At 45.2% G+C, this 25,497-nt stretch overlaps 1 protein-coding gene and 1 pseudogene across 8 annotated transcripts in view; one reads left to right on the top strand and one right to left on the bottom strand.

Annotated features, from left to right (window-relative positions):
- LOC148183418 (vasculin-like) overlaps positions 1-25,497 on the top strand; it is a 120,951-nt gene that overhangs the window by 64,428 nt on the left and 31,026 nt on the right. The gene's annotated exons all lie outside the window — the stretch shown is intronic.
- On the bottom strand, positions 9,978-23,932 carry LOC148183419 (uncharacterized; annotated as a pseudogene).

Below are 25,497 nucleotides of genomic sequence, written 5' to 3' on the forward strand. Positions count from 1 at the left end.
TTCTTCTTAGAGAGGGATCGGTGGGGTGAACTGCCCGCTCTGACACTGTTATCTCTAAAAGGTTTGAGTGAAGTCTTCGTCATCCCCCACATACTCTCACAGAGGGGAAAAACGGAGAGAAAAAATACCCTACAAAGTTAACTTTAACAAATGCAGTTCTTTCTCTCAATATTTCTCTCGTTGTTCGCAGACAGAGTGAAAAGGACATGATTTTACAAAAACAGGCAATGTTACACAAAAAGCCTCTCAGGGCCAGGTGGTAGCAGCAGTGACCATTGCAACTTATCAACCTTTAATTACAGTAATGAATTTCGAACTAGATACCATATAGTTAGTGATTTTTTTGGCTATTTTGTTTCCCTTTGAAGCTGCTTGATCCACCTGTTTCTGCTCAACTGTTTCTGTAATTGCTGCTATTTGTCCAGCGTGGCCTTGGAGCTTTTTCTGCAGTGACTCTGCCATGGGGGGTGCCTTTGTTCTCTGTGCACGCTCCAGTGCTCCCCCCATGCCCCCCTGTGTCGGGTGGAAACCGATCTAAATCTGGCTTCTCTTCAAAAGTAGAGTTAATATCTTGTCCCTGTATGTCCACAATCAATTTAAAAACATTGAACATCTCCTTATTTTCTTCTCTCTGACTGTCCCTCCCTCTCTCCAAGGGCAGTATAGACAGGAATGCTCGCCCAGCAGTGGGAGGTGAAGACAGCTGCTGCTGTGCCGCAGGTAGAATTACAGGACTGATCACCCTGAGCAGATCTCGCTTTCATGTCTTTTAAGGTATTAATTACAATCCACCAAGTTGGACCAAGAGACAGAGAGTCCTTGCTTTTCCCTGTAATCGTTTTCTCCCACAACTGGTCTCCTGTTTCTCTCCATTCTTTTACTGCAAAAAGCAGTGGAGGCATTTTTAAGCTTCCGTTTTCTCTAGTCCGTAAAACGAGCTTTTCAAAGTCCTTATCCTTGACTGCTTCCCCTCTTTTAACGGTAATGCTTTGAAGCAGTTTTCATGCTGCTGCAAATTCAACTTCCATGCTAGCAGCCCTGTGGACAGGGGGAGGTTCTTGACACCTCCTCCCTGAATGCCAAAGCATACCTGATGCCAGTCTTCTGTTTCAGGCCCCTTTGTCCTGGTTTTCCCCAGCTTAGGTCTGCTTCCATGTCTCACTGCATGCAAACCCGCCAACCCAGCTCCGATCCTCCGTGCGAATCTGCTCCACCGGCCCCGGTCTGCTTCCATGTCTCCCCGCTGTGTGGACCTGCCGAGCTGGTCCCTTTGCCCGCAGAGGGGTCCCTGTTTGGAGCGCCAGGTAATGGAAAACCGCTCAGACTATTCATTGAGTCCTCATAGAGGTATAGCGAAGGTCATTTATTTCTATCTAGCACACTTTTATAGGGTCCGACAGGGTTTGCAGGGCTTAACAAGCTACTATTGGTTAACACATATTATTTTGCATTTTTTTCCATGTACACAATGCCATTGTTTTTCTTTATTCTCACTGTTCCAGGAGAGTTTCAAGAACACTGCCTTTAATATTGTTGCCTGGATTGAAAGCTGGGTTGTGCAGACAGGCATTTACTAAAATATCATGCTTTTACTCTGTTAAAATGTTTTCCTACACCCACTGACAGCACAGGGAGATAAAATGTGATTTTTAGTCAGTTTGTCACTTCTAAAAAATCTTTCTTCATTTCCTTTACGGAGAGGAGTCTCTTCTGCTATGCCATGGAGTCTTTTCCACAGGAGACAGGTCTATGTGGACTTTTTATTGTCGGTTTAATTTTCACAAATAGCAGCCCACCTGAAATCTGCAATGGTGAAGTCCCTTCCACACTTAGCAGTCTTCCCACAACTGCTTTCGTGAGCCATTTTAGTTTATGGGGTACGATTTTTAAGGATGAGCTGTTCTAGTATGAAAGCAAGGGTCCTCTTCTTCTATCTCTGAAAGCAAAGGTTCTCTCTCTGTGTTCAAACCTCTCACCAGGTCACAGCTTTTCAGCAACTACACGTTCCAGCACAAGTGCCTTTTTCTCATAGGCTGCAGGTGAATGCTGCATCCCACCATGCAGTTAATGAGTTACAGGGAAACAGTTGTATTATAGTCCTCACTATGGCTTGCAGAAGAATCTCAGCTCCGAGGCTCGGAGCACCTCCTTCTCCTCCCCCTCCCTCTTGCACCGACCTTAGTGTAGCCATATTGTTCTCCTCACATGTCCTCACTTCTTCCTTTTCCCTGATTCAGCAGAGAATTGGTGTCTGTAGGTTTGTCTTCTCTCAAGTTCTATTAATTGAAAAGATTTTATCGAGTTCTGCAGCACTGAAAAGTTCATTCTGTTATAGATGGAATAGCCAATTTGATTAATAAAAAGAATTTATTCCATAATCAAAATACAATCGTAAATGCCACAAGCAAAAATCAGGTCGACACTGAACCGGGCGAACAGTGCTGGGTGAGATGGGAGCGGGGCTCTCTAGCACCACTCCCCCATGTTTCACGAAATGTGACTATCACATGGTCCTTTTTATGTGTTCCCAGGCTTTTCAGGGCTCCCTTGCCTTCTTTCGTTGGTCTTGCCTTCTTTTGCATGTTGGTACATGTCTCTTTCCTTATTGTGGTGCTCGACAAATCCCTTGGAATATACTTCTTACAGACGAATATTCATGCTGGTTTTGGTGTATATTGCTGTAATCTTGTCAGATGAAGGTTTCCTGGAAATACACTAGGATTCTTATCAGACTAGATTATTCTAACTTCAGCATGAATTTATTCATGCCATGTATCACAGTTCTCCCCCTTTCTTTATTAATTCATTAATTTGTGCTTTTAGGACAGATTTTGATAAAGCTCACCTATTCTTTAATTTCATATTCGGTATTTACAAGATTTAACAACTACTTTTTCTCCACTGCTAATCAGTGTATAAAATTAACAACTCTTCTCATAAGACAGGTTATTCTAATTTTTGATTTCTTTTATTCAGATTCTCAATTATACTTTCTCTATACCAATTCACGTGCCTATTGTATCCTGAGTTATATTTTGACTACATAGTAGCTTAATGCTACTGGTAAAATAACTTTTTTATGCTTTCTCATGTTGTCTGTTAAAATTCATCTTTATGACTGTCCCAGGACTGTACCTTACACATTTAATAATCTTTCGTCTGTAGAAATTATTTTTTATATTATTTAATTGTGACTGAGCTTCAAATCTGGCCAGAGCCTCAGCAGCTCTGCTCTTTCTATCTTCTTTTAATTCCATTATCTTAGATGCTCTCTCGAATTGACCAGTTTTCATTGTAGCTAACTCAGGATCAATGGACATTGCCGCTATTTGCATGCTTTGGACAACAGAATGGATTAGTCGGATAAAACATGGTATGAGACAAGGCAGGAACAGTAACCCCATTATTGAACACAGTATTAAATATCCTATTTTCTTCCACCAAGCTCCCCCGCCTAACAATTGATCCCACCAAGAAGCTTGAAGGATAGAATTCCATTTTTGAACTGGTACATGTGCTACTTTCTAAATTTCTGCCGCAAGGTTCCTTATAGTTTCCCCATAGTCATCTATTTCTACACAGCATTCGGATTCATTGAACTTTCCACAGACTCTTCCTTCCTCTGGTAACACGTAGTCCAAAGCAATTCGGTTTTGATACATGAATGCTCACATTTCAGAGTGCTGTTTAGCCAATAACTCGAGAGCATCAGAAGTATGATTTGATACGACTTCTACTACAGCTTGAAGTCTTATTAATCGATTTAATAAGTAAATTGGGGTCCTATATCCCCAGCTCCCGTCTTGAGCCCAAGTTGCTGGACTGTAGTATGCTATTATCCTTTCTGCAAGCCATTCATTCTCTCCCCGTTTCTAATTCCCTCCTGCTTTTGGAAACTCAAGCTTCAGCTCTCTCTTTTCTCTTTCTAGGGTCTCATACAGGGGTGCCCCTAACAGCTTACTCTCAGACCTTGGTAGCACAAAGAAGGAGGATCATTCCCAGAGTACAGGATCGTTTCCATCTGCAGGGTAATTCACTGTATGCCTTTTCTCCACATAGACAGTATATTCAGTCAGGTGCCTTCCATTGGTCATTTACAGCTTCTGTTTTTTCCCAGCAATCCTTTAAGCCTTTTAAGGATTGGTAAGGATTAGTTCCAGGGCTTTTATGCCAGCATAACTCAATTTGATCATTCCATTCACAATTTGCTTTTTTCTTTTGACTCCAATATCCGGCAGGGGGTTCTGGCTGCCAGACTTTGGTATTATTATTTGAATTTACTGCTAGAGTAGATATACAAGGAGTATATCCCACTACTTCAGTATATCTTTTTCCTTCTCTGCTGATGCAAACTGTTCCAATTATTTGGTGAGCCAAAACCCACCCTTCTGTTCTTTTTAATGTTTTGGAAATTCGGGTGTGACTCCATTTTAGAAGTTGCTCTGGAGCTAAACTCTCATCTTTCCATGGCCATTTTTCAGCTGATTTAAGCCCTCCACAAATCCAACAATTAGATAATCCAAATTCTGTAGCAATTTCTTGTATGAGATCTACTAAAAGGTTCTTATTTGAGTTGGGTAAGTCCCAGTTGCTATACTGCTGTTCCAACTGTTCATATTGTTCATTTAATGCTTTTAATTTTTCTTGCTCTACTTTTTTCTTTTTTTGCCTCTGACTCTTGTTTTTTTCAATTCCTGAGCTATTTGTTTCAACTTACTCTCTGGATCTACCCCTTCTCCATCCCTTGCAGAACAGAAAGTTCTGCCATATCATAAGCAAATTCGATCATCATTACTGTTGAGGAGATTAGTTACCATGGGCTCATTGCTGAGAGAAACTATTTTGCCATATTTCAGATTTTCTCTAACCCAATATGTTTTCCCACCCATAGTGCACATTTTTAATTGGCTGTGATTATAACACGTTGCACTAACTTGGGAATGTGCCATAAACATTGATTTTCTTCTTTCTCCAGTCCATACTGAATGGTTACATTTGTTACAGGTGGGAACAATAGGCTCTAACCCAGCAGCTTGTTTGTGTAATGCATGGGTCACTATCTCTTTACTCTTTGTCACAGACCGCACCTCTAACCACTGATCCTTAGGTGTCGCTCTTGGGTCATAACAGACTATTCCTCCTTCTATCTGGCACATCTTATATCGAGTGTGGTTATGCTCGCATTCCCCTCTTCTATTGCTGGGTTTGCAGTCATAGTGGGTGCGATATGCCAGGGTTTTTGTAACCCCTTGTCCTGTCAGGGTGTTCTTAAAACACTGCCTACAGTCTTGGGTTGAGCTTTGCTTCTCAACACTGGGGTAATTCTTGGAGAGCAGACTGATAGTTCCGCCCATTATCAGACTTAGAACCACCAGGGTTCCCCACACGTACTCCTCTGCCTCTGCCTACGGCCACAGGGCTGCGGCCTGCGGCGAGGGAGTCCATCTTCTCAGCAGCAAGGATATCCTTCAGGGGATCCATGAGTGGAACGAGCTGTATATCTCCTCTTAAAGGCATCCCACTCTGATATTTTGACTGCATCAGCATTACAGGGTATTTTCTTTGTTCGCCAACACTCAGTTATAAGGATTTATGCTTCTGATCTCAATTTACCTCTTACCCCTTCTTGAAACAATTTATACCACTTTGGGGAGTCTAATGCCAATATGCCCAAGTTAGTAGCGACCACTAATGAATTGTTGATTATAAAGGTTTCTTCCACCCAGCACACTGGACAAAGCCCTTTAGGTTTATATCCACGTTTACAGTGTTTAACCCAAATTTCTTGACAATAATCACACTTAAAATGAACAAAAGGATAACATTCACACTCTGGTAAAGGGCACTTTGTCTTGTCTCCGTCAGTCATTAGTATATTGAGTCAGCTTTATCCTCAAACTTCCTGGAGGAGAAGTCACTTTCCATTCAGGTGTTTTCTCTTGGTGTTCTGAAGCAATCTTCCCTCAGCCCCCCAAAGTAATCCAGGCTAGCTCTGTCGATGGGGGGGTCAGGGAGATTCTTCACGACCAAGAAAAGACCAAAAAGTGCTGCTTCTCCCTCTGGGGTAACGGAGGATGTTTATTCTGGCTGGCTTCCAGGGGGAGAAGAGACCGGGTTTCTCCTTCCCGGACTTTTTCAAACCTCGGGAGAGGGGCGGGGAGACATATAACACCAACCAATGGGATAACATTTCAGGGACAGGGAGGGGAGGGGAAAAACACGTCACAGCTGCCTAGGAGGTTCACAGAGAAACTGAGTAACTCCCAGAAATATGCACTACCACAGTGTTCAATCTTCTTTACTCAGGAATGGTGTGTCCAACCTTTTTCAGCCATTCGTACTGCTGTGTCTGTGGTTAAAAGCACAAGGAAAGGACCCTCCCAGTGAGGTGTGAGGGAGATTTCTTTCCACGTTTTAATCAACACTTCATCTCCTGGTTGTATTTTATGTATGGCAAACCCCAAAGGAGTGCTTTGCATTATTAACCCTTTTTTTCTCATCTCCTTCAAATTCTTATTAATGGCTATTAAATAAAGCTGGATTTGGTCATCATCTAGCCTTGGATGTCCTACTGGCATCCCATGCTCATATGGCATTCCATAAAGCATCTCAAAGGGTGACAGTCCACTCTCAGAGTGTGGCATAGTTGGTACGTTTAGCAGAGCTAAGGGGAGGCACTTAACCCATGACATTTTTGTCTCTAGCATCAATTTTGACAGCTGGGCTTTTAGCGTTTGGTTCATCCTTTCTGCTCGTCCAGAGCTCTGAGGGTGCCACGGGGTGTGGTATTCCCAGTGGATGCCTAAAGCGTCTGCCAGTTGTTTAATGATTTTCGAAGTAAAGTGCATCCCCTGGTCTGAATCAATATGATCTATTATGCCGTACCATGGTATTATTTCCTCCAACAGTACCTTTGACACTGTTTGAGCTGTGGCTCTGGTACTAGGAAAGGCCTCTACCCAACGTGTCAACTGATCTACCATTACTAACAGATATTTATACCTCCCCACTTTGGGTAGTTCAGTGAAATCTACTTGAATTCTCTCAAACAGGCGATATGCTAAAGGGCGGCCTCCTAATGGGGTTTGCTGCGTCCTTGTTCGATTTATCCTCTGACATGTCATGCACCCTAGTACTTCTTGTTTAGCTAGTTCATAGATCCCTTTACACCCAAAAAACTTCAGAAACTGCTCTGCAGGTGCTCGTGCCCCCCAATGAGTCTGTTGATGTAACCTGTCGCTGTTGGACACGATGTAGAAGTGTGGATTCACAGCACACACCTGAATGAGTTGCTAGGAAAAGGGCCTTTATTCTCTGAACTTTTCAGCTTTTATAGGGTCTTACACTACAGGTTTAACATGATTAGTCACAGGAACACCACCTCTTGTCCCATTGGTGGGACAAGAGAAAAACATGCTATCTACAGTTATACAGAACTGTTTTGAGAAAGTAAAATGGTTTACAAATGTTGTCCTTGAGCGAGAGATCTCCCAAGAAACTTTCCCTTGGGAACAGATCAGCCACTGACAGGCTGTAATTCTCTCAGGCTCAGAGAAAATCAGGTCCACGTAACCCATTCAAAACCTTGTATAATCTCTAGATAGCAATTCCCTTCCATCAGGAAGTTTCCATTTGTCTTCTTTCCACTCACCTCCTATCTTATATTCTTTAATTTCTTTTGAGGTGGGATGGGAGGGATATTCCTGGAATTTATCTCCTTTAATTTCCATATCTACCATTAATAGTGCTGCTTTCTTAGCCTCCATATCTTCCAAATTGTTCCCTCTAGTTAGAAAATGCCTCCCCATCTGATGGCCCTCAACATGGACTACAGAAATTGCTTCTGGTCCCCTAATAGCTTCTAGGATTTGTTTTATTAATTCTTCATGAATCAATCCTCGCCCTCAGGTACTGGTTAAACCTCTTTCTTCCCAAATTTTCCCAAAGGTGTGGGCTACCCCGAAGGCATATTTGGAGTCTGTAAAAATTGCCCCTTTCTTTTCTTTTAACTTTTTAAGGGCTTGTAAAACTGCATACAATTCGCAAGCTTGTGCTGACAAACTAGCACTTAAGGGTCCTGATTCTACCACTTTTCCTGACACTCCATCTATTATTGCATACCCTGACTTTCTTTTTCCTTCTATGACTTGAGGACCCATCCACAAACCACTTTTCCCCTTCCTCTAGTTCCTCTTCTTCCAAATCTGGCCTTATCTTCGTTTGTAATTCTACCACCTCTGCACAATTATGATTATATACCTCCAATGGCTCACCAAATATGAACTGTGCTGTATTCTGAGCAGTAGTTACTCGTAATTCCAGGTCAGGTGAATGAATTAGTATAGCCTCATATTTTAAAAGCCTAGCATCTGTGAGCTATTTGTCTGCTTTCTGTTGCAAAATGCTTCTTACTTTGTGGGGGGTATATACTACCAGAGGGGCTCCAAAGGCGATCTTTTTGGCCTCTTCTACTAATAGTATCACTGCTACTATTGCTTGTAAGCAAGTGGGACAGCCTTGGCTTATGGGGTCTAAGAGCTTCGACATATACCCCACAAGTTTTTTAGTTCCGGCCCAATCCTGCGTTAATACTCCATGAGCAGTATAGTTGCCAGCATCTACAAACAGCTGAAACTGCCTCCTTACATCAGGAAGGCTTAATGCTGGAGCTGTTACAAGAGCCTCCTTTAATTCTCTAAATCCTCTTTCTTCTTGCTCTTGTCCATTTTACTCTCTCAGTAGTCAATTTCTCATATAAGAATTTTACCTTCTTACTATACCCTTCTATCCATTGCCTGCAATACCCCAAAATTCCCAGTAGCTAACTTCTCTTTTTGACTGCGGGGGGGTGGTAATGCAACAATTCCCGCCACTCTTTCAGGGTCTAATTTCTTTTTCCCTTTTGTGATCCAATGCCCTAGGTACTTTACCTCTGGTTCAGTAAACTGTAACTTCTATTTTCATACCTTTAATACCTTCTTTCCTAAGAAATTCAATAATGCTATTGTGTTTGCCCTTACTTCTTCCTCCTTCTGACCAGCTATTAATAAGTCATCAACATACTGCAAGAGCTTGGTTCCCTCTGTTGGCACAAACTGACTTAATAGCTGCTCCAGTGCTTGTCCAAATAAATTGGGAGAATCGACAAACCCCTGGGGGAGCACTGTCCACCTAAGTTGTTGTTTCCTCTTTGTCTCCGGATCCTCCCACTGAAAGGCAAAATAATCCAGACTGTTTTTTGCTAATAGGCAAGTCCAGAAGGCATCTTTCAGATCTATTACACTATACCAGGTGTCTTCAGGAGAAATTTGGTTCAGAAGGGTTTATGGGTTTGCAACCACTGGAAAACATGTTTTTGTTCTTTTCTTGACTGTCCTCAGATCCTGAACTAACCTATAGGTTCCATCAGTTTTCCGTACTGGCGAGATGGGGGTGTTGTGCCTTGACATAGAAGGCTCCAGAGTCCCCCTTTTTATCAATTCATCAATTACAGGTTTTAATCCCTTTCTCCCTTCCATAGAAATGGGATATTGTTTGACCCTAATTGGGTCCTCTGGCCTTTGTATTTCAATGGAAATTGGCTCCATTTCCAACCTTCTGACTTCTCCTTGAGTGTGCCAGACTTGGGGATCAATTTTACTCTCATCCTCTTGAGTTAGTCTGTACAGGCTTACTACGAGATCTTTTCCCTGTACTGTCAAGCTTATTCCCAGAGCTACAATCAGATCTCTTCCTAATAAATTATAATCTGCTTCCTCAACCAGCAACATATTTCCTAAACAAATCTTAGTTTCTGACTCTATTTCTACATCTTTAATAACTGGGACCTTAAAGGGTTCCCCTTTTGCCCCTACTACCATCATTGTATCCTTACTTCTTATGCATCCTCTTGGCAATTTTTGGACAGTACTCCGTTCGGCCCCCGTATCAATCAGAAAAAAATACCTCTTCCTTTTGGGGTCCTATTTTTAATTTTATCAAGGGCTCGGGTGGTGGTTTGGACCCCAAAATAAAGAGCTCCTGATGCCCCTAGTCCTTTTGAAAGATCCTCTCATCCTGCATTCTTTTTCTACAATTCTTTTTGAGATGCCCTTTCTTCTTGCAATAATAGCATTCAAGACATCCATTTTGAGGACTCACTGATGTCCCTTTCCATGGGACAAACTGCTTCTTTTGGCCTCCCTGGTTCTGTGCTGATCTTACAGGGCTTCAGGGGGGCTCTTGCTTTTGAAATTCCCTAACAGCTGCAACTAATACTTTTGCTTGAACCTTCTGTTTTTCCTCATCCCTCCTTACATAAACCTTCTGAGCTTCTCTCAACAATACCTGTAACCCTCTCTCCTGCCATTTCTCCAACTTCTCGAGTTTCTTTCGTTTATCTTCCCATGATTTTGCTACAAATTGTGTTTTTAACAACGCTTCTATTGGAGAATTAGGGTCTACTCCTGAATACATCTGCAGTCTTTTTTGCAATCTCTCAAGACAGTCTGTAGGAGATTCATCTCTCCCCTGACATTCTCCAAATACTTTGCTAATGTTCTGCCCTCAGGGGACAGCTTCCCGGACCCCTTGTATTATCATATCCCGTAAATCTGTCATATTTCGACTACCCCCTTCTGTCTGAGCATCCCACCCAGGTCTTTGGTTCGGCCACTTCTGGTCTCCAGGTACCCCTCGTGGATTTCAGTGCTCCCATTCTCTCATCCCTGCCTGTCTTATCATTTCTCTCTCCTCAGTAGTAAACAATGTCCTTAGTATAGCCTGCATATCATCCCACGTATACATACTGGGTCCCAAAAACTGGTCTAACCTGACACCCCCAGGGGGTCATCCATCAACTTACCCATCTCCTTTTTGAAGGCTCGGACATCCCCAGTATTAAGGGGGACATTAACATATCTGATCACCCCCATCACTGTCAGTACTTCCCTCAGCGGGAAAAAGTTATGTCCCTTTTCCCTATCTTTGTCATTCTCACTATTTTCACTACTAATTTTTTCTCTTATTTTCTTCCATGTCCTCCTTGGAGGGGGAGAACAAGTAGCCTTAGGGGAAGCCGTTGGTCTCATGGTCTACACAGGCTGAGGTGGGGGTTGGGTCGGCAATTGTGGAGGCTGAATGAGCTGAGGCTGAGGTTTTAGGTATGGGGGTGGTAGATTTTCAAGTGGATCCCGAGTCTCGTTCTCAGTCTCAATTGGCTTTCTGGTCTTAATGGTAAATAACCTAGCTGCTGATCCTATCCATAACTTTGCATAGTCTCTCTCCTCCTGATCTGATGGTTCTTTACTATTTACATAAATATTTAGAGTTTGACACACCCAATCCTCGAAGGACCCAAACATGGGCCAGATCAAATGGCTTCTAATCTGTTTGCCCCCGCCAAGCTTCCATAAAACAATGAATCACCTTCTCTTTAGATTTCCCTTCTCCTGAGGGCCAATCTTCCCAGTTTTTTAACAAGAACCCCAGTGGGCTATCTGGTGTTATTTTTGGGATTTCCCTCCTCCTTTCTCCTGAGGACTTTTCTTGGAACCTTTTCTGGGCTTTACTTTTTCTCTGACCCATTTTACTAAATGTTTCAGTCTGATTCTCAATCACTTCTCCTCTCAGTGTCTAGGTTCTTATTAGGATACTGAAAAAACCCCCACACTTCTATGGGATTTACAATTGCTCTGCAACTTCTGTTATGTTTTGCTCAGTCACACGCACTGATTTTCAATTGCCTGGTACTTACTGTACCAAATTAGTTCAGTTTCCATGTTACCGATCTTCCAGCCGGTGGGGGACTGTCCCGTGGAGTTCCGACCGGTAATATGCTCCCTTTTATTGTCTCTTCTTTTGTCTCCCCTGGACCTTCCCAGTCCTAGGCTAAAAGGTTTACCCGTCCCTCGATTTCTGAGAGCGTACCTTTCCTTTCAGCCCCACCATGACCAATGTCCGAACTCCTTCTCCCAAAATTTGGATTTTACGTATGTAATGACCCCTTTCAAAATCGCTTCCTCCCTTTACCGACCTTATCCCTCATGGGATATAGGAACTGTGGCTTATCAGGAGTCTGCATTCACTTCATGACTACGTCACGTCTCATTTATACGCTCTGTCACATTTACTCAACCAATGGTACTTATGATCTCCTGTTTCCTGCGTGGGTCTTTGTGCACATAGAATTACGAGTAGAATATACCGCAGTTCTGAGGACCTCTCTTTGGGTCCTTCCTGGGCCCCTGGGGGCACCGAGCTCGTTTCTCTCTCTCTCTCTTTTGCTTATGGCTTCTACTTTAATTCAGTGTTCAGATGCAACGGGGTTGCTGATCTCCCACACTGTCAGGCCACTAATAAGTAGTGGGGCGCCTCCTGATTGGAGAGGAAGAGCCGCAGACCCAAAGTTGATCACGTCAGGGTCACCAGTCTGTTATAAATGGAATAGCCAATTTGATTAATAAAAATAATTTATTCCATAATCAAAATACAATAGTAAATTTTCATAAAGGTTTCCTGGAAATACACTCCTTGCAGACAAATATTCATGCTAGCTTTGGTGCATATCACTATAATCTCGTCAGACGAAGATTTCCTGGAAATACACTAGGATTCTTATCAGATGATATTATTATAACTTCAGCACAATTTTTTTCATGCCATGTATCAAAATTCCATCTAGGCTTTGCATGGGAAAATTGCTTGTTCTGCCTCTCGCTGCTGGTCATGTGATTCCTGCTGGGCAGCGGCCACAGAACTTCTCCTGGTGTTGATCTCGGCTGCATAATTGCTTGCGGTGCCAGGATGGCTCCCTGGCAGCAGGATCTCAGAGTCTCGTGGCACCGGGATGGCTCTCCGGTGTCAGGACCTTGGCCGCCTAGCTGGGACGGGGCCCAGACCGGGGCCACGTGGGGGCCCAGCGGCCCCTGCCTCAAGGATGGGCCCCAGCCACACTGGCTGCCTTTGCAAGGGCAAAAAGAAAGAGAACTTCCTGTGGTTTCTTCTTTCTTAAATATGTTATCATAAAAGCATTTCTAGCTTTTCTGATTGGCTTAGCAGTGTGTCAGTTCTCAGAGGTAGCCAGAGATTGGGTTTGCCAAGCACATGAGAAGCTATTAGCAGCTTCCCACTAAAAATCACTTCTGTGGCTGATTTTTTCATCTTCACCAAAGATCAATTAATGCCAAACCGAGATACTTAATCCTGTGTTTTCTGGCCCAGGTGTCTATGAGGCTTTTTTTGAAATTAGTTCCATTGTCTGATGCCAGTTCTTTTTGGGGTGCCATGTCACCACAGGACTTGCTTTTCAAGGCCCTGGATGGTGTTTCAGGCCATGGTGTGAGGCACAGGATACATCTCCAGCCATCCAGTGATTGTTTCCCCCATTGTCAGCATGTAACACTTGTCGTGGTGGGTTTGCAGAAGAATGACATAATGGATGTGCCAGGCCTTCCCCATATTTCTATTTCAACCAACATCCCCCATACCACAGGGGCTTTACCCACTTGGCCCTGCTTGATCACAGTGCATGTTTCACAGTTATGGATTGTTGCAATCCTCTCTCGGGGGGACCCCTCTGTCCCACCCCCCGTGATGAGAACCCCACTCTTCTTGGAACATGGGGGGCGGAGGGGGTCCTGGAGTGGATACAACACGGACTCAAAGTATCTAGACACAGGAGGCCCAAACTTGCACAGAGTAATCCCGGGTTTATTGTCTGTCATCCATCCGGGGCAAGAAAGAGACTGAAATGCCTTGGGTCTTATCTCTTATACTAGGGGGTGGGGGTGATCGGGGGATACAGGGAGGTCACAGCCAATGGGAAGGGGGAAGGGAAAAAGGTTTTCAGGTAGGAACTAACATTACACAAACCAGAGGTGAGTTTTACCCTTGGGAGATACCAAGATTTTTAGATGCACTACAACAATGGATAACCTGGGAAGTGGTATCCATGTATTGCCTAAGATCAGAATAAAAGCTTTCCAAATTATATTAGAATTGATAACGTAAAGAACAGTTTTTTAATGAAGGCTTTCAAGTGCATAAAATATACCTATGCACACGTGCAGGATCGAATTTTCACAATTTTTATAAGTTTAACCAATTAGTATATCTAGCAAGTACATCCAATAGGAGAGGGGTTGCCCTGGTTGCCGCGGCAGCGGAAAGCCCGGAGCGCCGCGACTTCTCCAGAAGCAGCCTTGAGAAAGGCTGGCCCGAAGCGCATGTGAGCAGCTTCGAGCAGTTGAGTGATTCCAGCTCAGCTCAGTAATAGTATAGTGATTTCAGCTCATCTCAGCTCGGTGGCGGCGGGCAGGCAACACGGGAAGCAGGGACGAGATAGCTGGTCCAGCGTTCCACCGAGGCACAACCTTTATTTAGGCAGAGCTCCGGTGAAGGGTGCCAGTAACAGCAAATCTACCAAACAGGGGAAAACCCGGGATATTTATGGGGAAGGAGAGGGGCGGGGGGAAGCCCGAGATACCTGTATCGGGGTGGGACAGCAGGGGAGAACACCAATGAAACACAACAGTTTAACATATCTAACTCAAAGACCCCTGGGAGCAACACATTGTGTCTCTCTCACAGAGAAGTATCTCCCCTCCAGGGGAGAGCCAGTATCTCGGGCCCAGCGGGCTCCTCCGTACCCACGCTGGTAACCCACCCTTGGACCTGCCCCACTGGAGTCCCCCCAAGGGATTCTTAGCCCTATATCTTGTTATGTCTCCCGAGTGCTGGTGCAAAAGAGGATGTCCTTGTTAGAAATTCTTTTATTTAAAATAAGACTAAATAGAATTTCAACAGTGTGACATAATATGTGAGAAAGAGTAATTACTGTTCTAAAGTGTAAGAAAGTGCTAGATACTATACAGCTATGTATTAAAAATGTACAAAGCTTCAATTATATAAAAAAGTTAAAAATCTTTAGGCATCCCATGATTAAGTCCACCTCTCAATCATGACCCCATCTGTATGCTGCATCTCTTCCCTGATGACCTTGGGTGTCATGGGTCCACTGAGCCAGAAATAATTCACCCTTATGTTGCCAGTCCAGATCGACCTGAAACACTAGAATCTTGGCAGCTCAATCCACCTGTCCATTGTTGATCCACCTCGTCCCTCACTAGCTTTGGCTTTTCATCTTCTAGTAGCTGATTATATGATGGGGCCTCCTCAGCCCATGTCACCTGCTCTTCCTACTCTGATGATGATAGTCCAAAATTTTCACCTTCAGGTCAGTTTGTGATGGTCTCCAAGATCCCTGGGGGACTGGGATTTCTTATTTAAGTTCGCTATGCAATCAGCATGACCCACTTATGCCACATGGCATCAGTGGCATGATGTGTGGAAGGGATTTTCCTTGTAAACGTCCAGCCCAGCACTGGCAGTTGAGGTGCCAGGAGGAACTGCTTTGGTGCCAGTCACTTCTGAAGTAGCTCAAACCCCTTCATAAGCTGCCAGGATCTCTTTTTCTGTTGGGCTATAACAGGACATGGATCCTTTGTATCACCAACTCCAGAACCCCAGGGGCTGTCTTGTAGTCTCCCTGGGTACTTTTTGCCATAGACCACAAGAAAGGACCATTCTCCCCATCTGTGGTGTAGAGCACATATTTCACATCCTGTCCTATCCTGACTGGCCCAAGGGCTACTGCATGAACAATCTTCCATTTAACTTTTTCAAAAGCTTGTTGTTGTTCAAGACACCACTTGAAATAGTGCTTCTTCCAGGGCATGATAGAGAGGGTTTGCAATCTGACTGTAATTTGGAATGCTCATACTCAAAAACCCACAGCACCTAGGAAAGCCTGTGTTTCCTTCTTGCTGGTCAGTGGGGACATAGCTGCTATTTTGTTGACCACATGCATTGCAATCTGAGGATGTCCATCTTGCCATTTAGTCCTAAAAACTGGATTTCCTGGGCAGGACCCTTGACCTTATTTGTTTTATGGTGAAACTGGACTTCAGGAGGATATGGATCATCTTTTCCCATATTCAAAAGCAACTTCAGCTATGTTCCCCATACAATGATGTCATTAGTGTACTTCAAGTGTTCTGGAGCCTCACCCTTTTGCAGTACAGCCTGGATCAGTCCATAGCAAATAGTGGGACTGTGTTTCCACCCCTGGGGCAGTCGGTTCCAGGTGTACTGGATGCCTGTCCAGGTGAAAGCAAACTGTGGCCTGTACTCTGCTGCCAAAGGAATGGAGAAAAAATGCATTCACAATGTCAGTGGTGGCACCACTTAGCTGCCTTGGACTTCAGTTCATACTGAAATTCCAGTGTGTCCAGCACAGGAGCACGTAGTGGTGCTGTGACTTCATTCAGGCCACGATAGCCAGTCCACTGTTACGCTGATGTTGGAGACAGAAGAAGCAACAAGCTCACACTAGTTTCATGCAGCAACAGTTCTGAGTTTATTGTCAGGCAGCTCTTTTTATAGGGCTTTCAAATTTCCCACGCTTACAGACATGATTAGTCAAAGGTCTTATCTCCATCCAGGTCACTGGTCAATGATATGGGGTGTGTCACACTATATTAGGAACGGCAGAAAGTATGACACTGAGTCTCATAGCTGGGTTGCTGAAGAGAGCAAATTTTATTATTCCAGATCTTCTTTTATAGATAAGTCCGAGAAGGTCCAAGAGGTAAACCTCTCATTGGTCATAAAACCAACACATCACTATCATTGGACAATTGGGGAATACCACCCCTTGACTGTTTCTTGCAAGTAAACAACAAGGATCCTAAACAACACCTGAAAAGGTTGTTGTCCTTCTCCAAGGACTGTTTGGATACTTCCTTATGCTTTCTCAGGCCAGAGTGAGAACCTTCTGTGACTTAGTTTCACACAGGCTCTGTGCTCCCTGCTTGCTTTCAGCATCTATATGGGGTGCATCTGTGTTTCAAAGGGATTGTCTGAGGTCCCCTGTTTGGGTTTCAATCTGACCTATCATTATTGTGTCTGGGGACTTGTTTCTCTTAATGAGCTAGGCTGGTCAAGCTGGCATCTGTTAAGCCAAATTATCTGCAGCTTATAGACCAGCTATAGCTGTCACAGTCCACTGTCAGTCTCCACTCTGTTAGACTTACACACTGGCCATACAGTACTGTTAAAGGATGAGTGAATCTTGGTGACCACTCCCTGACTCTCCAGTTCATGAATTATCTAGTGGATGGCAGTCACCGAGTCCCGTTTATTGCTGTAATGTTGACAGTGCACTGTTTTGGTAGTGATTGGTTCCTGTTGTTCTTCAACCCTTAGCAGTCTCACAGCAGAAGGGTCCTCTGCGAGCACGGTCAAGGGATTCAACTAATTCCCTCTGTCTCCAATGCAGCTATCCCAAAAGCCCAACAATTCCCCTTTGGGTCTTTGAAATACTCTCTCCTGAGGTAATATATGTTAAGGATAAACAGGGCCTCTGGACCAGTCACAGTGGGGTGTTAGTGCTATTGATTCTTGGTCAGGCTCACTTGAGCTTCCATTACAGTCAGCTGTTGGGATCCCCCTGTCACTCTAGAAATAGAGATGGATTCTACCCCTATATATCTTAATGGCATCGGGATACATTGTGCACCAGTGTCAACTAAAGCTTTGCACTCTTGTGAATCTGATGTGCCAAACCATCACATCCACACAGTCCAATAGATCTGATTGTCCCTTTCCTCCACCTGTCTGGAGGAAGAGCCCCTCTAGTTCTGGTCATAGTCCTTGTTGCTCACTTCTTGTAAATATGACATGGAGGTCCCTTCAAGAGGATTGAACGCAACATCAGCTCATCCATTCTTTCAGAGGACTTTCCCACTGGAAACTGGAGCAGCATTTATCCTTCAAGAATTTCCTGCAGTGGTTGTTCTTCCACTCAAGTCATGTACCCATGCTGCCAGGGCAGAGGTGTGTGGGGATTGAGAAATATGCTATGCCAGCAAAGCAGAACCGTTTTGTCCTGGTTTAGGGCAAATTTGGGAGAAAACCTCCAATGGGGCTCCCCCCAGCAAGCAAACCCACGTGGCCCTTTTCTCCCACCCCCCAACCGGTTCAGGAAGAGATTTCTCTGAGAGAAGAGAAAAAACCTGTTTATTTCACAGGCACAGCACTACCCAGCACAAGAATGAACGATATCAAATTACAAAACCTCTCGCCATTCCGAAGAGATGACAAACTCCAGAGGGTCTCTTTCCTGTGGGTGTTCGCTCTGTTATCAGTCCCTCTGGCGCTGGAAAATGACACTGCCCAGGCTGGGCTCCCGGTAGTCCACGGGTGCAAGCTTCCGGTGCTCCCCCAAGTCCCCAGTTCAGAGCAGGTTCGATTCGTTTCAGAAAAAGGGAAAGGAAACAGTCCAGGAAGACCTCTCTGCTCTGGCTAGTTGGAAAGCCAAGGCGATCTGTCTCTTGTCTGTCTGTGCTGTAGCCAAAACTCCCGATGCGGGGGGAGCAAGTACAGTCTCTGATAACAGACTCGGTGCTTCTTTTCCACTCACTTTTACTCTCAGACGGAATTTTAAGAATACAAAACCAGTGTCTGGGTTAGGTGGACAAATGGGGATACAATTTAACATCATAATCAACCCAGGACATTCCACCCCTTATCCCCATATTGTCGACTTACTGCCAAAACTAACATTCTAATTCTGCACACATTTGCATACATAAAAACTTCCCCTCTGTTCCACCCAAAAAATACAAGCAATATATCCATCATGCCCCTGTCACGCCCCACACCAAGCTACCGAATCCAGACCCCCACGCTGGAGAGCTGCAGGATTCCCCACTCTCTCATTTTACTCACTCAAAACACCATCTTTCACTTGCTCATACCTTCTACACTTAGACATTTCCTTCTATTTCATGTCTGCATGGTTTAATGTACAGACAATGGCAGTAACCTTTTACCCAATGATCAGGTCTCCCTGAGGTACACATCGTGTTGTTCCATCTCTCTGCATTATCCACCATGTACAACCTGGTCCTTGAGCAAAGACAACCCCACAAATGGGTTTGTCTGTGCTCGAGGCAGAATTGACCCAAACCGTCTTCCCTAGCAGACCTCTGACATGTACCACTGGGACTTTGTCTCCATCTACTACATGCAAAGACTCAGACTGGGCAGGACCTGCTTGGTTGGTGAAACCTCTGGTGTTGACTAACCAGGTGGTCTTTGCTAGATGTTGCTCCCAGTTTTTAAAAGATCCTCTACCCAGTGCCTTTAAGGTGGTTTTTAACAGTCCATTGTACCTCTCCACTTTCCCAGCTGCTGGTGCATGATAAGGGATATGGTACACCCACTCAATGCCATGTTCCCTAGCCCAGCTGTTTATAAGGCTGTTCTTGAAATGAGTCCCATTGTCTGACTCAATCCTCTCAGGGGTGCCATGCCTCCAAAGGACCTGCTTTTCAAGTCCCAGGATGGTGTTCTGGGCAGCAGCATGAGGCACAGGGTAGGTTTCCAACCATCCTGTGATGGCTTCTACCATGGTGAGCACATAGTGCTTGCCTTGGCGGGTTTGGGGAAGTGTGATGTAGTCAATCTGCCAGGCCTCCCCATACTTGTATCTGGACCACCACCCACCGTACCAGAGGGGCTTCAACTGCTTGGCCTGCTTGATCGCAGCACATGTCTCACAGTCATGAATAACTTGAGAAATGCTGTCCATGGTTAAATCCACCCCTCGGTCTCGTGCCCACTTATAGGTGGCATCTCTACCCTGATGACCTGAGGCATCATGAGCCCATCAAGCTCGGAACAACTCTCCCTTATGTTCCCAATCCAAATCTATTTTTGACACTTATATCTTGGCAGCCTGATCTACCTGCTTATTATTTTGGTGTTCCTCATTAGCTCTATTCTTGGGGACATGGACATCTATGTGGCGGACTTTCACTGGTAGTCTCCCTACCCTGGTAGCAATATCTTTCCGCTCTTTAGCAGCCCAAATTGGTTTTCCTCTATGCTGCCAATTAGCCTCTTTCCACCTGTCCAACCATCCCCACAGAGCATTGGCCACCATCCATGAATCCGTGTAGAGGTAGAGCTTGGACCACCTCTCTCTTTCAGCAATGTCCAGGGCCAGTTGAACAGCTTTGAGTTCCGCAAGTTGACTTGATCCACCTTCTCCTTCAGTGGCCTCTGCGACCTGTCGTGTGGGGCTCCATACGGCTGCTTTCCACTTCCAGTTCATCCCTACGATGCGACAGGAACCATCAGTGAAAAGAGCATAGCGTGTCACTTCTGCTGGCAGCTGGTTATATGGTGGAGCTTCTTCAGCCCTTGTCACTTGTTCCTCTTGTTCCTCATCTGTGAGACCAAAATTTTCACCTTCAGGCCAGTTTGTAATTATTTCCAAAATCCCAGGGTGATTCAGTTTACCAATACGGGCGTGCTGCATGATAAGAGCAATCCACTTGCTCCATGTGGCACTGGTTGCATGATGGGTGGAAGGAATTTTTCCCTTGAACATCCATCCTAGCACCGGTAGTCGGGGTGCCCGGACGAGTTGTGCTTCTGTGCCAATCACCCCTGAGGCAGCTTGGAGTCCTTCATAGGCTGCTAAAATTTATTTTTCTGTTGGGGTGTAATGGGCTTCAGATCCTCTGTAGCTTCGACTCCAAAATCCCAGTGGTCGGCCTCGAGTCTCACCAGACACCTTCTGCCAAAGACTCCAGGGCAGACCATGGCTCCCAGCTGCAGAGTAGAGCACGTTCTTCACGTCTGGTCCTGTCCTGACTGGGTCAAGGGCTACTGCATGAGCGATCTCCTGCTTGATCTGAGCAAAGGCTTGTTGCTGCTCAGGGACCCAATGGAAATTATTCTTCTTCCGAGTGACCAGGTAAAGAAGGCTCACGACCTGACTGTATTCAGGAATATGCATTCTCCAAAACCCTATGGTGTTGTTCCAATTGGGAACAGCGGGAAAGAAAGACATGGACTCTCAAGGGAGTCACAACAGGAGAAAATCTTCTAGTTTATTGCTCTAGGCTTGTTATATAGATTAGTTCGTGGAAAGTACAGAAAGGAAACTCTTATTGGTCAGTAAATCACCACATCACCATCATTGGTCAGTGGGGTTCACCACCCCCTGACTTTCTCCTGCAAGGAAAACAAGAGGACAGACAAACAGCACCTGGCAGTTGTTTTCTGTTTCTGAGGATTGTTTTGAAATCCTCCTATGAATTTCCCAGGCCAGCTTCTCAGACAGGACTGAGAGGCCATGGGGCCTGCAGCCTGCTCCAAAGCTAGCATCCATACTATGGCACCTAAGAAAGCTTGTGTTTCCTTCTTATTAGTTGGTGGAGACATTGCTGTGATCTTGTTGATGACATCAGGAGGAATCTGATGCCGTCCATCTTGCCACTTTACTCCCAGGAACTCAATCTCACGAGCTGGTCCCTTAACTTTGCTTTTCTTGATGGCAAAACCAGCTTCCAGGAGGATCTGGATGATTTTCTCTCCTGTCTCAAACACTTCTGCTGCTGTGTTCCCCCATACAATGATGTCATCTATGTACTGTAGATGTTCTGGAGCCTCACCCTTTTTTAGGGCAGCCTGGATCAGTCCATGGCAGATGGTGGGGCTGTGCTTCCACCCGTGGGGCAGTCAGTTCCAGGTATACTGCACTCCCCTGTCGTTCTAATTGGGAACGGCGGGAAAGAATGGCACGGACTCTCAAGGGAGTCAGAACAGGAGAAATCTTCTAGTTTATTGCTCTAGGCTTGTTAAATAGATTAGTTCGTGGAAAGTACAGAAAGGAAACTCTTATTGGTCAGTAAATCACCACATCACCATCATTGGTCAGTGGGGTTCACCACCCCCTGACTTTCTCCTGCAAGGAAAACAAGGAATAGAAAACAACACCTGCAAGGCTGTTTTGTGTCCCTGAGGATTGTTTTGATTCCTCCTTAAAACTTCTCAGGCTGGACTGAGAAAGCTATGCGGCCTGTAATTTGTACAGGCACTGTGGTTCAGATTTAGCATCCATACTCCCCTCCAGGTGAAGGCAAACTGAGGCCTGCATTCTGCTGCCAGGGGAATGGAGAAAAATGCATTGGCAATGTCAATAGTGGCGTACCACTTTGCTGCCTTGGACTCCAGCTCGTACTGGAGCTCCAGCATATCTGGCACGGCAGCGCTCAGCAGTGGAGTCACTTCATTCAATGCACGATAGTCCACAGTCAATCTCCATTCTCCTTCAGATTTACGCACAGGCCAGATGGGGCTGTTGAAGGGTGAGTGGGTTTTGCTGACCACCCCTTGACTCTCCAGCTCTCGGATCATCTTATGGATGGGAATCACAGCATCTCGAGTTGTTCTATATTGTCGGCGGTGCACTGTCAAGGTGGCAATTGGTACTGGCTGTTCTTTCACCTTCAGAAGTCCTACTGTAGATGGATTCTTGGACAGTCCAGGCAAGGTGTTCAGTTGCTGAACAGCCTCTGTCTCCACAGCTGCTATCCCAAATGCCCACCTGAATCCTTTTGGGTCTTTGAAATACCCACTTCGGAGGTAGTCTATGCCCAAAATGCATGGGGCCTCTGGGCCTGTCACAATAGGGTGTTTCTTCCACTCATTTCTGTTGGAGTCTGAGATACAGATTCCAGTCAGGCTCACGTCTAATTCCACCAAGGTAAAATCCTGCGATCCCCCTGTCACGCCAGCAATAGAAACAGATTCTGCCCCCACATGTCTTGATGGGATTAGCATGCACTGTGCACCAGTGTCAACCAAGGCCTCATATCTTTGTGGTTCTGATGTGCCAGGCGAACGAATCCACACAGTCCAAAAAACACGATTTTCCCTAGCCTCTACCTGGCTAGAGGCAGGGCCCCTCTAAGCCTGGTTATCCTTCTTTCCTTTGGTATATGTCTTGGAGGTTCCTTCAAGTGGATCGGACATGTCATCATCATCATCATCATACCTGGCAGTTCGGCTACGGGCAACTGGAGCTGCTTCCCTTTTGGTGGAACTTCCTTTGTGACTCTTCCTTCAATTCATGCACCCGTTGTGCCAGAGCTGCAGTAGATTTCCCATCCCATCTCCTCATGTTTTCTCCGCAATCACGCAGGAAGAACCACAGCTCAGCTCGTGGGGTATACCTTCTCTCCCGATCTGGGGAACGTCTGTGTTGTGTGCCAGGACCTCTGATCTGTACTGCTGAGATTTGGAGAAGGTCCTCTTTAATCTCCTCTCTAAGTTTCTTGTGATTCTCCTCTATCTTATCTTCTAATTTCTGCAGTCGTGTTTCTACAGCTGCAATTCTTGCATGTGTGGGGCCATGCACGGCATCTGCATATGCTCGAAGCTTCTTCGCCATATCCAGCACGGTCTCCCCCCTTTCATCCTCTTTCATCATTGCTGAAGCAGGTGCGTATTCTTGTGGCCCAAGTCGTACCAATTTTCACCACATCACGGATGTACATGGCACCAAGTCTGGATTCTTAGTTGGTATGTCATCTGAAAAGACAATCTCTGCCACTGCCATTTCTCTCAGGCGTTGGATCCCTTGTTCAAAGGTTTTCCACTGTGTTTGCTGCATGTAGAGATCATCTACACACAGATATCTTTGGGCTATACTTTCCAGGACCCGTGCCCAGAGACTGTGAGGGTTAGCCCCCCTCATCATCCCCTGGTCGATAACTGGATCGTGTGACAGGGATCCCAGATGCCTCACTTCAGTGCCATCCAGAACTGTAGCTTCACCAGCGGCATCCCACAGACGGACTAACCAACTAATTATAGATTCATCAGGTTGTCGAGTGTAGTCCTTCCTCAGGCCACGAAGATCTTTTAGGGAAAAGGACTCAATATTAGCTTCTGATATTGTTCCAGTTGCTTTGACTCTTGGTTTTGTGTCAGGAGGCGTTGAGGGTCCTTCTCCTGCATCATCATCATCATCATCCACTGGTCGATCGGTTTTGTCTGTGCACTTTCCACTTCTCGTGCTAGTAGCAGCAGCCATTGGTTGAGGCTTGCTGTCTGGTTTAGCTACCAGCTTTGTAACTGGGAGGTTGGCTGCAGCCTGAGTAATTGGGGTAACTGTTGATTTATCTCCCTGTCCCCTTTCTCTTGTTTGCTGCCCTACAGTATCCAGCAATGTATGATAAGCATATGCCAGGGCCCAGCTTACTGCAATGATCTTTTTTTCCTTGGAATCATCCTGATACTTCTCTTTCAGGTATTTCAAGCCTCAACTTTCTCAGCCTGTCTTAGTAGGAGAGGTGTTCCAGTCCTTGTTAGCAACTTAGTGTCCCTCCTCTGGACTTGCTCCAATAGTTCCATGCCCTTCTTATGTTGAGGGCAGCAGAACTGAATGCAGTACTCCAGGTGGGGTCTCACAAGAGCAGAGGAGAAGAATCATCTCCCTTGACCTGCTGGCCATGTTCCTTTGGATGCAGCCCAGGATTCCATTGCTTTCTGGGCTGTGAGTGCTCACTGCTGGATCATGGTGAGTTTTTTATCACCCCCAGGTCTTTCACCACAAGGCTGCCCTCAATCACTTCTCTGCCCAATCTGTAGGTGTGCTTGGGATTTCTGTGACCCAGGTGTAGTGTTATGAATGCACTCAAGAGAGTGATATGATTCAATCAAAGAAAATTTTATTAATTACAGCAAGCAAGCAATAAGCAAAAAATCAGTGCTGGGCAACAGGGGAGTCTCCGCTCTGCCAACTGCCGCGCTTCCAATTTCCGTGTTCCCCCTTTTAAGTGGTACGGCTTCCGGGTTACGTGTCCTTTCTCGGGTGTCTCTGCGCATGTGTCTCCAGTTGCTAGGGGGTCTTTTTCTGCCTTCTGGTGGTCGCGGGATGAAGATCAAGAGTCTTCCTCAGTCCTATCCTTTTGACCTTTCTTCGCTGTTTCCTTTTAAGGTTTATCTTGGTAACTTTCTGGAATTCAAGAAAGCTCGCAAGGCCGTAAATGATTATACAAGCGTCAGCAGCCTTCAACCTCATCCTGATTTCGCAAAGCACAGTTTTGCAAAGCATCGCATCTACATGTTTAGGCGAACAAAAGGTCTCTATTTATCACATGTAGGACCTTGCACTTTGCTTTGTTGATCTTCATGAGGTTTGCATCGGCCCATGTCTCAAGCATGTCAAGGTCCCTCTGGATGGCATCCTTTCCCTCCAGCCTGTTGACTGCACCACACAGCTTGGTCTGCCTTTGTTGCCCTTCTTTGGACATGTACCAGCACCTCAATGCATTTCTTGTAGTGAGGGGCCCAAAACTGAATGCAGTACTTAAGGTACAATTTGAGATTTAAGGTCTCTTACTGGAAGCAAATGTTTGTGGTGGGTTGACACTGACTGGATGCCAGGTACCCACCAAAGCTACTCTATCACTCTGCTCTGTAACTGGACAGGGGAAAGAAAAACATATCTTACAAAAGGTTCATGAGTTGAGACAAGGACAGGAAAAGATTACTCACTAATTAACATCACAGGCAAAACAGACTTGACTTGGGGAAATTGAATTTATTACCAAGAAAATGAGAGCAGTATGAGAAGCAAAACAAATCTTAAATAGC

The sequence above is a fragment of the Pseudopodoces humilis genome, chromosome 12, assembly GCF_049639895.1.
Source record: "Pseudopodoces humilis isolate 2021_Gansu_Grassland_sample_001 chromosome 12, ASM4963989v1, whole genome shotgun sequence".
Lineage (NCBI taxonomy): Eukaryota > Metazoa > Chordata > Aves > Passeriformes > Paridae > Pseudopodoces > Pseudopodoces humilis.